We start from the raw sequence: 16,397 nt of genomic DNA, 5'->3' as shown, positions 1-16,397 counted from the left end.
CAAACGCATGCTGGGAATGGTGGTGTCCCTGCCAGGCTCCTATCACAGCCCTGCTCCGAAAGTGCGAACGTCTGCAGATAGCTGGCAGGCAGAAGGGGCTAGCCTGGAAAGCTGTTGCTGAGCCTCATCTGCCCATGGCAGTGCTCGCAAAGAGGCACAGAGAATGGGGCTCCTTGCTTGTCTTGCCACCTCAAACTACAAACGTAGCCTGGGAAAGTCGGTTTCCCAGCCAGGCTCCTTTCGCAGCCCTGCTCCGAAAGTGCGAACGTCTGCAGATAGCTGGCAGCCAGAAGGGGCTAGGCTGGAAAGCAGTTGCTCAGCCTCATCTGCCCATGGCACTGTTCGCACAGAGGCACAGAGAATGGGGCTGCTTGCTTGTCTTGCCACTTGAAACTTCAAACGCATGCTGGGAATGGTGGTGTCCCTGCCAGGCTCCTATCACAGCCCTGCTCCGAAAGTGCGAACGTCTGCAGATAGCTGGCAGCCAGAAGGGGCTAGCCTGGAAAGCTGTTGCTGAGCCTCATCTGCCCATGGCACTGTTCGCATAGAGGCACAGAGAATGGGGCTCCTTGCTTGTCTTGCCACCTCAAACTACAAACGTAGCCTGGGAAAGTTGGTGTCCCAGCCAGGCTCCTTTCGCAGCCCTGCTCCGAAAGTGCGAACGTCTGCTTATAGCTGGCAGGCAGAAGGGGCTAGCCTGGAAAGCTGTTGCTCAGCCTCATCTGCCCATGGCAGTGCTCGCACAGAGGCACAGAGAATGGGGCTGCTTGCTTGTCTTGCCACCTCAAACTTCAAACGTATCCTGGGAAAGTTGGTGTCCCAGCCAGGCTCCTTTCGCAGACCTGCTCCGAAAGTGCGAACGTCTGCAGATAGCTGGCAGGCAGAAGGGGCTAGCCTGGAAAGCTGTTGCTCAGCCTCATCTGTCCATGGCAGTGCTCGTACAGAGGCACAGAGAATGGGGCTCCTTGCTTGACTTGCCACCTCAAACTACAATCGTAGCCCGGGAAAGTTGGTTTCCCAGCCAGGCTCCTATCGCAGCCCTGCTCCGAAAGTGCGAACGTCTGCAGATAGCTGGCAGCCAGAAGGGGCTAGCCTGGAAAGCTGTTGCTCAGCCTCATCTGCCCATGGCACTGTTCGCACAGAGGCACAGAGAATGGGGCTGCTTGCTTATCTTGCCACTTGAAACTTCAAACGCAGCCTGGGAAAGTTGGTGTCCCAGCCAGGCTCCTTTCGCAGCCCTGCTCTTGAAATGTGAACGTCTGCAGATAGCTGGCAGCCAGAAGGGGCTAGCCTGGAAAGCTGTTGCTCAGCCTCATCTGCCCATGGCACTGTTCGCACAGAGGCACAGAGAATGGGGCTGCTTGCTTATCTTGCCACTTGAAACTTCAAACGCATGCTGGGAATGGTGGTGTCCCAGCCAGGCTCCTATCACAGCCCTGCTCCGAAAGTGCGAACGTCTGCAGATAGCTGGCAGCCAGAAGGGGCTAGCCTGGAAAGCTGTTGCTCAGCCTCATCTGCCCATGGCACTGTTCGCATAGAGGCACAGAGAATGGGGCTCCTTGCTTGTCTTGCCACCTCAAACTTCAAACGCAGCCTGGGAAAGTTGGAGTCCCAGCCAGGCTCCTTTCGCAGCCCTGCTCTTGAAATGCGAACGTCTGCAGATAGCTGGCAGCCAGAAGGGGCTAGCCTGGAAAGCTGTTGCTCAGCCTCATCTGCCCATGGCACTGTTCGCATAGAGGCACAGAGAATGGGGCTCCTTGCTTGACTTGCCACCTCAAACTACAATCGTAGCCGGGGAAAGTTGGTTTCCCAGCCAGGCTCCTATCGCAGCCCTGCTCCGAAAGTGCGAACGTCTGCAGATAGCTGGCAGCCAGAAGGGGCTAGCCTGGAAAGCTGTTGCTCAGCCTCATCTGCCCATGGCACTGTTCGCACAGAGGCACAGAGAATGGGGCTGCTTGCTTATCTTGCCACTTGAAACTTCAAACGCATGCTGGGAATGGTGGTATCCCTGCCAGGCTCCTATCACTGCCCTGCTCCGAAAGTGCGAACGTCTGCAGATAGCTGGCAGGCAGAAGGGGCTAGCCTGGAAAGCTGTTGCTCAGCCTCATCTGCCCATGGCACTGCTCGCACAGAGGCACAGAGAATGGGGCTCCTTGCTTGTCTTGCCACCTCAAACTACAAAAGTAGCCTGGGAAAGTTGGTGTCCCAGCCAGGCTCCTTTCGCAGCCCTGCTCCGAAAGTGCGAACGTCTGCTGATAGCTGGCAGGCAGAAGGGGCTAGCCTGGAAAGCTGTTGCTCAGCCTCATCTGCCCATGGCAGTGCTCGCACAGAGGCACAGAGAATGGGGCTCCTTGCTTCTCTTGCCACCTCAAACTTCAAACGTAGCCTGGGAAAGTTGGTGTCCCAGCCAGGCTCCTTTCGCAGCCCTGCTCCGAAAGTGCGAACGTCTGCAGATAGCTGGCAGGCAGAAGGGGCTAGCCTGGAAAGCTGTTGCTCAGCCTCATCTGTCCATGGCAGTGCTCGTACAGAGGCACAGAGAATGGGGCTCCTTGCTTGACTTGCCACCTCAAACTACAATCGTAGCCTGGGAAAGTTGGTTTCCCAGCCAGGCTCCTATCGCAGCCCTGCTCCGAAAGTGCGAACGTCTGCAGATAGCTGGCAGCCAGAAGGGGCTAGCCTGGAAAGCTGTTGCTCAGCCTCATCTGCCCATGGCACTGTTCGCACAGAGGCACAGAGAATGGGGCTGCTTGCTTATCTTGCCACTTGAAACTTCAAACGCAGCCTGGGAAAGTTGGTGTCCCAGCCAGGCTCCTTACGCAGCCCTGCTCTTGAAATGCAGACGTCTGCAGATAGCTGGCAGCCAGAAGGGGCTAGCTTTTAAATCTGTTGCTCAGCCTCATCTACCCATGGCAGTGCTCGCACAGAGGCACAGAGAATGGGGCTCCTTGCTTGTCTTACCACCTCAAACTTCAAACGTAGCCTGGGAAAGTTGGTGTCCCAGCCAGGCTCCTTTCGCAGCCCTGCTCCGAAAGTGCGAACGTCTGCAGATAGCTGGCAGCCAGAAGGGGCTAGCATGGAAAGCTGTTGCTCAGCCTCATCTGCCCATGGCACTGTTCGCACAGAGGCACAGAGAATGGGGCTGCTTTCTTATCTTGCCACTTGAAACTTCAAACGCATGCTGGGAATGGTGGTGTCCCTGCCAGGCTCCTATCACAGCCCTGCTCCGAAAGTGCGAACGTCTGCAGATAGCTGGCAGGCAGAAGGGGCTAGCCTGGAAAGCTGTTGCTCAGCCTCATCTGCCCATGGCAGTGCTCGCACAGAGGCACAGAGAATGGGGCTCCTTGCTTGTCTTGCCACCTCAAACTACAAACGTATCCTGGGAAAGTTGGTGTCCCAGCCAGGCTCCTTTCGCAGCCCTGCTCCGAAAGTGCGAATGTCTGCAGATAGCTGGCAGCCAGAAGGTGCTAGCCTGGAAAGCTGTTGCTCAGCCTCATCTGCCCATGGCACTGTTTGCACAGAGGCACAGAGAATGGGGCTGCTTGCTTATCTTGCCACTTGAAACTTCAAACGCATGCTGGGAATGGTGGTGTCCCTGCCAGGCTCCTATCACAGCCCTGCTCCGAAAGTGCGAACGTCTGCAGATAGCTGGCAGGCAGAAGGGGCTAGCCTGGAAAGCTGTTGCTGAGCCTCATCTGCCCATGGCAGTGCTCGCAAAGAGGCACAGAGAATGGGGCTCCTTGCTTGTCTTGCCACCTCAAACTACAAACGTAGCCTGGGAAAGTCGGTTTCCCAGCCAGGCTCCTATCGCAGCCCTGCTCCAAAAGTGCGAACGTCTGCAGATAGCTGGCAGCCAGAAGGGGCTAGGCTGGAAAGCAGTTGCTCAGCCTCATCTGCCCATGGCACTGTTCGCACAGAGGCACAGAGAATGGGGCTGCTTGCTTGTCTTGCCACTTGAAACTTCAAACGCATGCTGGGAATGGTGGTGTCCCTGCCAGGCTCCTATCACAGCCCTGCTCCGAAAGTGCGAACGTCTGCAGATAGCTGGCAGCCAGAAGGGGCTAGCCTGGAAAGCTGTTGCTCAGCCTCATCTGCCCATGGCACTGTTCGCATAGAGGCACAGAGAATGGGGCTCCTTGCTTGTCTTGCCACCTCAAACTACAAACGTAGCCTGGGAAAGTTGGTGTCCCAGCCAGGCTCCTTTCGCAGCCCTGCTCCGAAAGTGCGAACGTCTGCTGATAGCTGGCAGGCAGAAGGGGCTAGCCTGGAAAGCTGTTGCTCAGCCTCATCTGCCCATGGCAGTGCTCGCACAGAGGCACAGAGAATGGGGCTGCTTGCTTGTCTTGCCACCTCAAACTTCAAACGTAGCCTGGGAAAGTTGGTGTCCCAGCCAGGCTCCTTTCGCAGACCTGCTCCGAAAGTGCGAACGTCTGCAGATAGCTGGCAGGCAGAAGGGGCTAGCCTGGAAAGCTGTTGCTCAGCCTCATCTGTCCATGGCAGTGCTCGTACAGAGGCACAGAGAATGGGGCTCCTTGCTTGACTTGCCACCTCAAACTACAATCGTAGCCCGGGAAAGTTGGTTTCCCAGCCAGGCTCCTATCGCAGCCCTGCTCCGAAAGTGCGAACGTCTGCAGATAGCTGGCAGCCAGAAGGGGCTAGCCTGGAAAGCTGTTGCTCAGCCTCATCTGCCCATGGCACTGTTCGCACAGAGGCACAGAGAATGGGGCTGCTTGCTTATCTTGCCACTTGAAACTTCAAACGCAGCCTGGGAAAGTTGGTGTCCCAGCCAGGCTCCTTTCGCAGCCCTGCTCTTGAAATGTGAACGTCTGCAGATAGCTGGCAGCCAGAAGGGGCTAGCCTGGAAAGCTGTTGCTCAGCCTCATCTGCCCATGGCACTGTTCGCACAGAGGCACAGAGAATGGGGCTGCTTGCTTATCTTGCCACTTGAAACTTCAAACGCATGCTGGGAATGGTGGTGTCCCAGCCAGGCTCCTATCACAGCCCTGCTCCGAAAGTGCGAACGTCTGCAGATAGCTGGCAGCCAGAAGGGGCTAGCCTGGAAAGCTGTTGCTCAGCCTCATCTGCCCATGGCACTGTTCGCATAGAGGCACAGAGAATGGGGCTCCTTGCTTGTCTTGCCACCTCAAACTTCAAACGCAGCCTGGGAAAGTTGGAGTCCCAGCCAGGCTCCTTTCGCAGCCCTGCTCTTGAAATGCGAACGTCTGCAGATAGCTGGCAGCCAGAAGGGGCTAGCCTGGAAAGCTGTTGCTCAGCCTCATCTGCCCATGGCACTGTTCGCATAGAGGCACAGAGAATGGGGCTCCTTGCTTGACTTGCCACCTCAAACTACAATCGTAGCCGGGGAAAGTTGGTTTCCCAGCCAGGCTCCTATCGCAGCCCTGCTCCGAAAGTGCGAACGTCTGCAGATAGCTGGCAGCCAGAAGGGGCTAGCCTGGAAAGCTGTTGCTCAGCCTCATCTGCCCATGGCACTGTTCGCACAGAGGCACAGAGAATGGGGCTGCTTGCTTATCTTGCCACTTGAAACTTCAAACGCAGCCTGGGAAAGTTGGTGTCCCAGCCAGGCTCCTTTCGCAGCCCTGCTCTTGAAATGCGAACGTCTGCAGATAGCTGGCAGCCAGAAGGGGCTAGCCTGGAAAGCTGTTGCTCAGCCTCATCTGCCCATGGCACTGTTCGCATAGAGGCACAGAGAATGGGGCTGCTTGCTTATCTTGCCACTTGAAACTTCAAACGCATGCTGGGAATGGTGGTGTCCCTGCCAGGCTCCTATCACAGCCCTGCTCCGAAAGTGCGAACGTCTGCAGATAGCTGGCAGGCAGAAGGGGCTAGCATGGAAAGCTGTTGCTGAGCCTCATCTGCCCATGGCAGTGCTCGCAAAGAGGCACAGAGAATGGGGCTCCTTGCTTGTCTTGCCACCTCAAACTACAAACGTAGCCTGGGAAAGTCGGTTTCCCAGCCAGGCTCCTTTCGCAGCCCTGCTCCGAAAGTGCGAACGTCTGCAGATAGCTGGCAGCCAGAAGGGGCTAGGCTGGAAAGCTGTTGCTCAGCCTCATCTGCCCACGGCACTGTTCGCACAGAGGCACAGAGAATGGGGCTGCTTGCTTGTCTTGCCACTTGAAACTTCAAACGCATGCTGGGAATGGTGGTGTCCCTGCCAGGCTCCTATCACAGCCCTGCTCCGAAAGTGCGAACGTCTGCAGATAGCTGGCAGGCAGAAGGGGCTAGCCTGGAAAGCTGTTGCTCAGCCTCATCTGCCCATGGCACTGTTCGCATAGAGGCACAGAGAATGGGGCTCCTTGCTTGTCTTGCCACCTCAAACTTCAAACGTAGCCTGGGAAAGTTGGTGTCCCAGCCAGGCTCCTTACGCAGCCCTGCTCTTGAAATGCGAACGTCTGCAGATAGCTGGCAGCCAGAAGGGGCTAGCCTGGAAAGCTGTTGCTCAGCCTCATCTGCCCATGGCACTGTTCGCATAGAGGCACAGAGAATGGGGCTCCTTGCTTATCTTGCCACTTGAAACTTCAAACCGCATGCTGGGAAAGTTGGTTTCCCAGCCAGGCTCCTTTTGCAGCCCTGCTCCGAAAGTGCGAACGTCTGCAGATAGCTGGCAGGCAGAAGGGGCTAGCCTGGAAAGCTGTTGCTCAGCCTCATCTGCCCATGGCACTGTTCGCATAGAGGCACAGAGAATGGGGCTGCTTGCTTGTCTTGCCACCTCAAACTTCAAACGCATGCTGGGAAAGTTGGTTTCCCAGCCAGGCTCCTTTCGCAGCCCTGCTCCGAAAGTGCGAACGTCTGCAGATAGCTGGCAGCCAGAAGGTGCTAGCTTTTAAATCTGTTGCTCAGCCTCATCTACCCATGGCAGTGCTCGCACAGAGGCACAGAGAATGGGGCTCCTTGCTTGTCTTACCACCTCAAACTTCAAACGTAGCCTGGGAAAGTTGGTGTCCCAGCCAGGCTCCTTTCGCAGCCCTGCTCCGAAAGTGCGAACGTCTGCAGATAGCTGGCAGCCAGAAGGGGCTAGCCTGGAAAGCTGTTGCTCAGCCTCATCTGCCCATGGCACTGTTCGCATAGAGGCACAGAGAATGGGGCTGCTTTCTTATCTTGCCACTTGAAACTTCAAACGCATGCTGGGAATGGTGGTGTCCCTGCCAGGCTCCTATCACAGCCCTGCTCCGAAAGTGCGAACGTCTGCAGATAGCTGGCAGGCAGAAGGGGCTAGCCTGGAAAGCTGTTGCTCAGCCTCATCTGCCCATGGCAGTGCTCGCACAGAGGCACAGAGCATGGGGCTCCTTGCTTGTCTTGCCACCTCAAACTACAAACGTATCCTGGGAAAGTTGATGTCCCAGCCAGGCTCCTTTCGAAGCCCTGCTCCGAAAGTGCGAACGTCTGCAGATAGCTGGCAGCCAGAAGGGGCTAGCCTGGAAAGCTGTTGCTCAGCCTCATCTGCCCATGCCAATGTTCGCACAGAGGCACAGAGAATGGGGCTGCTTGCTTATCTTGCCACTTGAAACTTCAAACGCATGCTGGGAATGGTGGTATCCCTGCCAGTCTCCTATCACTGCCCTGCTCCGAAAGTGCGAACGTCTGCAGATAGCTGGCAGGCAGAAGGGGCTAGCCTGGAAAGCTGTTGCTCAGCCTCATCTGCCCATGGCACTGCTCGCACAGAGGCACAGAGAATGGGGCTCCTTGCTTGTCTTGCCACCTCAAACTACAAACGTAGCCTGGGAAAGTTGGTGTCCCAGCCAGGCTCCTTTCGCAGCCCTGCTCCGAAAGTGCGAACGTCTGCTGATAGCTGGCAGGCAGAAGGGGCTAGCCTGGAAAGCTGTTGCTCAGCCTCATCTGCCCATGGCAGTGCTCGCACAGAGGCACAGAGAATGGGGCTGCTTGCTTCTCTTGCCACCTCAAACTTCAAACGTAGCCTGGGAAAGTTGGTGTCCCAGCCAGGCTCCTTTCGCAGCCCTGCTCCGAAAGTGCGAACGTCTGCAGATAGCTGGCAGCCAGAAGGGGCTAGCCTGGAAAGCTGTTGCTCAGCCTCATCTGTCCATGGCAGTGCTCGTACAGAGGCACAGAGAATGGGGCTCCTTGCTTGACTTGCCACCTCAAACTACAATCGTAGCCTGGGAAAGTTGGTTTCCCAGCCAGGCTCCTATCGCAGCCCTGCTCCGAAAGTGCGAACGTCTGCAGATAGCTGGCAGCCAGAAGGGGCTAGCCTGGAAAGCTGTTGCTCAGCCTCATCTGCCCATGGCACTGTTCGCACAGAGGCACAGAGAATGGGGCTGCTTGCTTATCTTGCCACTTGAAACTTCAAACGCATGCTGGGAATGGTGGTATCCCAGCCAGGCTCCTATCACAGCCCTGCTCCGAAAGTGCGAACGTCTGCAGATAGCTGGCAGTCAGAAGGGGCTAGCCTGGAAAGCTGTTGCTCAGCCTCATCTGCCCATGGCACTGTTCGCATAGAGGCACAGAGAATGGGGCTCCTTGCTTGTCTTGCCACCTCAAACTTCAAACGCAGCCTGGGAAAGTTGGTGTCCCAGCCAGGCTCCTTACGCAGCCCTGCTCTTGAAATGCAGACGTCTGCAGATAGCTGGCAGCCAGAAGGGGCTAGCCTGGAAAGCTGTTGCTCAGCCTCATCTGCCCATGGCACTGTTCGCATAGAGGCACAGAGAATGGGGCTCCTTCCTTATCTTGCCACTTGAAACTTCAAACCGCATGCTGGGAAAGTTGGTTTCCCAGCCAGGCTCCTTTCGCAGCCCTGCTCCGAAAGTGCGAACGTCTGCAGATAGCTGGCAGCCAGAAGGGGCTAGCCTGGAAAGCTGTTGCTCAGCCTCATCTGCCCATGGCACTGTTCGCATAGAGGCACAGAGAATGGGGCTGCTTGCTTGTCTTGCCACCTCAAACTTCAAACGCATGCTGGGAAAGTTGGTTTCCCAGCCAGGCTCCTTTCGCAGCCCTGCTCCGAAAGTGCGAACGTCTGCAGATAGCTGGCAGCCAGAAGGTGCTAGCTTTTAAATCTGTTGCTCAGCCTCATCTACCCATGGCAGTGCTCGCACAGAGGCACAGAGAATGGGGCTCCTTGCTTGTCTTACCACCTCAAACTTCAAACGTAGCCTGGGAAAGTTGGTGTCCCAGCCAGGCTCCTTTCGCAGCCCTGCTCCGAAAGTGCGAACGTCTGCAGATAGCTGGCAACCAGAAGGGGCTAGCCTGGAAAGCTGTTGCTCAGCCTCATCTGCCCATGGCACTGTTCGCATAGAGGCACAGAGAATGGGGCTGCTTTCTTATCTTGCCACTTGAAACTTCAAACGCATGCTGGGAATGGTGGTGTCCCAGCCAGGCTCCTATCACAGCCCTGCTCCGAAAGTGCGAACGTCTGCAGATAGCTGGCAGGCAGAAGGGGCTAGCCTGGAAAGCTGTTGCTCAGCCTCATCTGCCCATGGCAGTGCTCGCACAGAGGCACAGAGAATGGGGCTCCTTTCTTGTCTTGCCACCTCAAACTACAAACGTATCCTGGGAAAGTTGGTGTCCCAGCCAGGCTCCTTTCGCAGCCCTGCTCCGAAAGTGCGAACGTCTGCAGATAGCTGGCAGCCAGAAGGTGCTAGCCTGGAAAGCTGTTGCTCAGCCTCATCTGCCCATGGCACTGTTCGCACAGAGGCACAGAGAATGGGGCTGCTTGCTTATCTTGCCACTTGAAACTTCAAACGCATGCTGGGAATGGTGGTGTCCCTGCCAGGCTCCTATCACAGCCCTGCTCCGAAAGTGCGAACGTCTGCAGATAGCTGGCAGGCAGAAGGGGCTAGCCTGGAAAGCTGTTGCTCAGCCTCATCTGCCCATGGCAGTGCTCGCAAAGAGGCACAGAGAATGGGGCTCCTTGCTTGTCTTGCCACCTCAAACTACAAACGTAGCCTGGGAAAGTCGGTTTCCCAGCCAGGCTCCTTTCGCAGCCCTGCTCCGAAAGTGCGAACGTCTGCAGATAGCTGGCAGCCAGAAGGGGCTAGGCTGGAAAGCTGTTGCTCAGCCTCATCTGCCCATGGCACTGTTCGCACAGAGGCACAGAGAATGGGGCTGCTTGCTTGTCTTGCCACTTGAAACTTCAAACGCATGCTGGGAATGGTGGTGTCCCTGCCAGGCTCCTATCACAGCCCTGCTCCGAAAGTGCGAACGTCTGCAGATAGCTGGCAGCCAGAAGGGGCTAGCCTGGAAAGCTGTTGCTCAGCCTCATCTGCCCATGGCACTGTTCGCATAGAGGCACAGAGAATGGGGCTCCTTGCTTGTCTTGCCACCTCAAACTTCAAACGTAGCCTGGGAAAGTTGGTGTCCCAGCCAGGCTCCTTTCGCAGACCTGCTCCGAAAGTGCGAACGTCTGCAGATAGCTGGCAGGCAGAAGGGGCTAGCCTGGAAAGCTGTTGCTCAGCCTCATCTGTCCATGGCAGTGCTCGTACAGAGGCACAGAGAATGGGGCTCCTTGCTTGACTTGCCACCTCAAACTACAATCGTAGCCCGGGAAAGTCGGTTTCCCAGCCAGGCTCCTATCGCAGCCCTGCTCCGAAAGTGCGAACGTCTGCAGATAGCTGGCAGCCAGAAGGGGCTAGCCTGGAAAGCTGTTGCTCAGCCTCATCTGCCCATGGCACTGTTCGCACAGAGGCACAGAGAATGGGGCTGCTTGCTTATCTTGCCACTTGAAACTTCAAACGCATGCTGGGAATGGTGGTGTCCCAGCCAGGCTCCTATCACAGCCCTGCTCCGAAAGTGCGAACGTCTGCAGATAGCTGGCAGCCAGAAGGGGCTAGCCTGGAAAGCTGTTGCTCAGCCTCATCTGCCCATGGCACTGTTCGCATAGAGGCACAGAGAATGGGGCTCCTTGCTTGTCTTGCCACCTCAAACTTCAAACGCAGCCTGGGAAAGTTGGAGTCCCAGCCAGGCTCCTTTCGCAGCCCTGCTCTTGAAATGCGAACGTCTGCAGATAGGTGGCAGCCAGAAGGGGCTAGCCTGGAAAGCTGTTTCTCAGCCTCATCTGCCCATGGCACTGTTCGCATAGAGGCACAGAGAATGGGGCTCCTTGCTTGACTTGCCACCTCAAACTACAATCGTAGCCCGGGAAAGTTGGTTTCCCAGCCAGGCTCCTATCGCAGCCCTGCTCCGAAAGTGCGAACGTCTGCAGATAGCTGGCAGCCAGAAGGGGCTAGCCTGGAAAGCTGTTGCTCAGCCTCATCTGCCCATGGCACTGTTCGCACAGAGGCACAGAGAATGGGGCTGCTTGCTTATCTTGCCACTTGAAACTTCAAACGCATGCTGGGAAAGTTGGTTTCCCAGCCAGGCTCCTTTCGCAGCCCTGCTCCGAAAGTGCGAACGTCTGCAGATAGCTGGCAGCCAGAAGGGGCTAGCTTTTAAATCTGTTGCTCAGCCTCATCTACCCATGGCAGTGCTCGCACAGAGGCACAGAGAATGGGGCTCCTTGCTTGTCTTACCACCTCAAACTTCAAACGTAGCCTGGGAAAGTTGGTGTCCCAGCCAGGCTCCTTTCGAAGCCCTGCTCCGAAAGTGCGAACGTCTGCAGATAGCTGGCAGCCAGAAGGTGCTAGCCTGGAAAGCTGTTGCTCAGCCTCATCTGCCCATGCCAATGTTCGCACAGAGGCACAGAGAATGGGGCTGCTTGCTTATCTTGCCACTTGAAACTTCAAACGCATGCTGGGAATGGTGGTATCCCTGCCAGGCTCCTATCACTGCCCTGCTCCGAAAGTGCGAACGTCTGCAGATAGCTGGCAGGCAGAAGGGGCTAGCCTGGAAAGCTGTTGCTCAGCCTCATCTGCCCACGGCAGTGCTCGCACAGAGGCACAGAGAATGGGGCTCCTTGCTTGTCTTGCCACCTCAAACTACAAACGTAGCCTGGGAAAGTTGGTGTCCCAGCCAGGCTCCTTTCGCAGCCCTGCTCCGAAAGTGCGAACGTCTGCTGATAGCTGGCAGGCAGAAGGGGCTAGCCTGGAAAGCTGTTGCTCAGCCTCATCTGCCCATGGCAGTGCTCGCACAGAGGCACAGAGAATGGGGCTGCTTGCTTGTCTTGCCACCTCAAACTTCAAACGTAGCCTGGGAAAGTTGGTGTCCCAGCCAGGCTCCTTTCGCAGCCCTGCTCCGAAAGTGCGAACGTCTGCAGATAGCTGGCAGCCAGAAGGGGCTAGCCTGGAAAGCTGTTGCTCAGCCTCATCTGCCCATGGCACTGTTCGCACAGAGGCACAGAGAATGGGGCTGCTTGCTTATCTTGCCACTTGAAACTTCAAACGCAGCCTGGGAAAGTTGGTGTCCCAGCCAGGCTCCTTTCGCAGCCCTGCTCTTGAAATGCGAACGTCTGCAGATAGCTGGCAGCCAGAAGGGGCTAGCCTGGAAAGCTGTTGCTCAGCCTCATCTGCCCATGGCACTGTTCGCACAGAGGCACAGAGAATGGGGCTGCTTGCTTATCTTGCCACTTGAAACTTCAAACGCATGCTGGGAATGGTGGTGTCCCAGCCAGGCTCCTATCACAGCCCTGCTCCGAAAGTGCGAACGTCTGCAGATAGCTGGCAGCCAGAAGGGGCTAGCCTGGAAAGCTGTTGCTCAGCCTCATCTGCCCATGGCACTGTTCGCATAGAGGCACAGAGAATGGGGCTCCTTGCTTGTCTTGCCACCTCAAACTTCAAACGCAGCCTGGGAAAGTTGGAGTCCCAGCCAGGCTCCTTACGCAGCCCTGCTCTTGAAATGCGAACGTCTGCAGATAGCTGGCAGCCAGAAGGGGCTAGCCTGGAAAGCTGTTGCTCAGCCTCATCTGCCCATGGCACTGTTCGCATAGAGGCACAGAGAATGGGGCTCCTTGCTTATCTTGCCACTTGAAACTTCAAACCGCATGCTGGGAATGGTGGTGTCCCTGCCAGGCTCCTTTCGCAGCCCTGCTCCGAAAGTGCGAACGTCTGCAGATAGCTGGCAGCCAGAAGGGGCTAGCCTGGAAAGCTGTTGCTCAGCCTCATCTGCCCATGGCACTGTTCGCATAGAGGCACAGAGAATGGGGCTGCTTGCTTGTCTTGCCACCTCAAACTTCAAACGCATGCTGGGAAAGTTGGTTTCCCAGCCAGGCTCCTTTCGCAGCCCTGCTCCGAAAGTGCGAACGTCTGCAGATAGCTGGCAGCCAGAAGGTGCTAGCTTTTAAAACTGTTGCTCAGCCTCATCTACCCATGGCAGTGCTCGCACAGAGGCACAGAGAATGGGGCTCCTTGCTTGTCTTACCACCTCAAACTTCAAACGTAGCCTGGGAAAGTTGGTGTCCCAGCCAGGCTCCTTTCGCAGCCCTGCTCCGAAAGTGCGAACGTCTGCAGATAGCTGGCAGGCAGAAGGGGCTAGCCTGGAAAGCTGTTGCTCAGCCTCATCTGCCCATGGCACTGTTCGCATAGAGGCACAGAGAATGGGGCTGCTTTCTTATCTTGCCACTTGAAACTTCAAACGCATGCTGGGAATGGTGGTGTCCCTGCCAGGCTCCTATCACAGCCCTGCTCCGAAAGTGCGAACGTCTGCAGATAGCTGGCAGGCAGAAGGGGCTAGCCTGGAAAGCTGTTGCTCAGCCTCATCTGCCCATGGCAGTGCTCGCACAGAGGCACAGAGAATGGGGCTCCTTGCTTGTCTTGCCACCTCAAACTACAAACGTGTCCTGGGAAAGTTGGTGTCCCAGCCAGGCTCCTTTCGCAGCCCTGCTCCGAAAGTGCGAATGTCTGCAGATAGCTGGCAGCCAGAAGGTGCTAGCCTGGAAAGCTGTTGCTCAGCCTCATCTGCCCATGGCACTGTTCACACAGAGGCACAGAGAATGGGGCTGCTTGCTTATCTTGCCACTTGAAACTTCAAACGCATGCTGGGAATGGTGGTGTCCCTGCCAGGCTCCTATCACAGCCCTGCTCCGAAAGTGCGAACGTCTGCAGATAGCTGGCAGGCAGAAGGGGCTAGCCTGGAAAGCTGTTGCTGAGCCTCATCTGCCCATGGCAGTGCTCGCAAAGAGGCACAGAGAATGAGGCTCCTTGCTTGTCTTGCCACCTCAAACTACAAACGTAGCCTGGGAAAGTCGGTTTCCCAGCCAGGCTCCTTTCGCAGCCCTGCTCCGAAAGTGCGAACGTCTGCAGATAGCTGGCAGCCAGAAGGGGCTAGGCTGGAAAGCTGTTGCTCAGCCTCATCTGCCCATGGCACTGTTCGCACAGAGGCACAGAGAATGGGGCTGCTTCCTTGTCTTGCCACTTGAAACTTCAAACGCATGCTGGGAATGGTGGTGTCCCTGCCAGGCTCCTATCACAGCCCTGCTCCGAAAGTGCGAACGTCTGCAGATAGCTGGCAGCCAGAAGGGGCTAGCCTGGAAAGCTGTTGCTCAGCCTCATCTGCCCATGGCACTGTTCGCATAGAGGCACAGAGAATGGGGCTGCTTGCTTGTCTTGCCACCTCAAACTACAAACGTAGCCTGGGAAAGTTGGTGTCCCAGCCAGGCTCCTTTCGCAGCCCTGCTCCGAAAGTGCGAACGTCTGCTGATAGCTGGCAGGCAGAAGGGGCTAGCCTGGAAAGCTGTTGCTCAGCCTCATCTGCCCATGGCAGTGCTCGCACAGAGGCACAGAGAATGGGGCTGCTTGCTTGTCTTGCCACCTCAAACTTCAAACGTAGCCTGGGAAAGTTGGTGTCCCAGCCAGGCTCCTTTCGCAGCCCTGCTCCGAAAGTGCGAACGTCTGCAGATAGCTGGCAGCCAGAAGGGGCTAGCCTGGAAAGCTGTTGCTCAGCCTCATCTGCCCATGGCACTGTTCGCACAGAGGCACAGAGAATGGGGCTGCTTGCTTATCTTGCCACTTGAAACTTCAAACGCAGCCTGGGAAAGTTGGTGTCCCAGCCAGGCTCCTTTCGCAGCCCTGCTCTTGAAATGCGAACGTCTGCAGATAGCTGGCAGCCAGAAGGGGCTAGCCTGGAAAGCTGTTGCTCAGCCTCATCTGCCCATGGCACTGTTCGCACAGAGGCACAGAGAATGGGGCTGCTTGCTTATCTTGCCACTTGAAACTTCAAACGCATGCTGGGAATGGTGGTGTCCCAGCCAGGCTCCTATCACAGCCCTGCTCCGAAAGTGCGAACGTCTGCAGATAGCTGGCAGCCAGAAGGGGCTAGCCTGGAAAGCTGTTGCTCAGCCTCATCTGCCCATGGCACTGTTCGCATAGAGGCACAGAGAATGGGGCTCCTTGCTTGTCTTGCCACCTCAAACTTCAAACGCAGCCTGGGAAAGTTGGAGTCCCAGCCAGGCTCCTTACGCAGCCCTGCTCTTGAAATGCGAACGTCTGCAGATAGCTGGCAGCCAGAAGGGGCTAGCCTGGAAAGCTGTTGCTCAGCCTCATCTGCCCATGGCACTGTTCGCATAGAGGCACAGAGAATGGGGCTCCTTGCTTATCTTGCCACTTGAAACTTCAAACCGCATGCTGGGAAAGTTGGTTTCCCAGCCAGGCTCCTTTCGCAGCCCTGCTCCGAAAGTGCGAACGTCTGCAGATAGCTGGCAGCCAGAAGGGGCTAGCCTGGAAAGCTGTTGCTCAGCCTCATCTGCCCATGGCACTGTTCGCATAGAGGCACAGAGAATGGGGCTGCTTGCTTGTCTTGCCACCTCAAACTTCAAACGCATGCTGGGAAAGTTGGTGTCCCAGCCAGGCTCCTTTCGCAGCCCTGCTCCGAAAGTGCGAACGTCTGCAGATAGCTGGCAGCCAGAAGGTGCTAGCTTTTAAAACTGTTGCTCAGCCTCATCTACCCATGGCAGTGCTCGCACAGAGGCACAGAGAATGGGGCTCCTTGCTTGTCTTACCACCTCAAACTTCAAACGTAGCCTGGGAAAGTTGGTGTCCCAGCCAGGCTCCTTTCGCAGCCCTGCTCCGAAAGTGCGAACGTCTGCAGATAGCTGGCAGGCAGAAGGGGCTAGCCTGGAAAGCTGTTGCTCAGCCTCATCTGCCCATGGCACTGTTCGCATAGAGGCACAGAGAATGGGGCTGCTTTCTTATCTTGCCACTTGAAACTTCAAACGCATGCTGGGAATGGTGGTGTCCCTGCCAGGCTCCTATCACAGCCCTGCTCCGAAAGTGCGAACGTCTGCAGATAGCTGGCAGGCAGAAGGGGCTAGCCTGGAAAGCTGTTGCTCAGCCTCATCTGCCCATGGCAGTGCTCGCACAGAGGCACAGAGAATGGGGCTCCTTGCTTGTCTTGCCACCTCAAACTACAAACGTGTCCTGGGAAAGTTGGTGTCCCAGCCAGGCTCCTTTCGCAGCCCTGCTCCGAAAGTGCGAATGTCTGCAGATAGCTGGCAGCCAGAAGGTGCTAGCCTGGAAAGCTGTTGCTCAGCCTCATCTGCCCATGGCACTGTTCGCACAGAGGCA

This window comes from Opisthocomus hoazin, chromosome 35 (assembly GCF_030867145.1).
Source record: "Opisthocomus hoazin isolate bOpiHoa1 chromosome 35, bOpiHoa1.hap1, whole genome shotgun sequence".
NCBI lineage: Eukaryota > Metazoa > Chordata > Aves > Opisthocomiformes > Opisthocomidae > Opisthocomus > Opisthocomus hoazin.
This window is presented reverse-complemented; position numbering follows the sequence as displayed.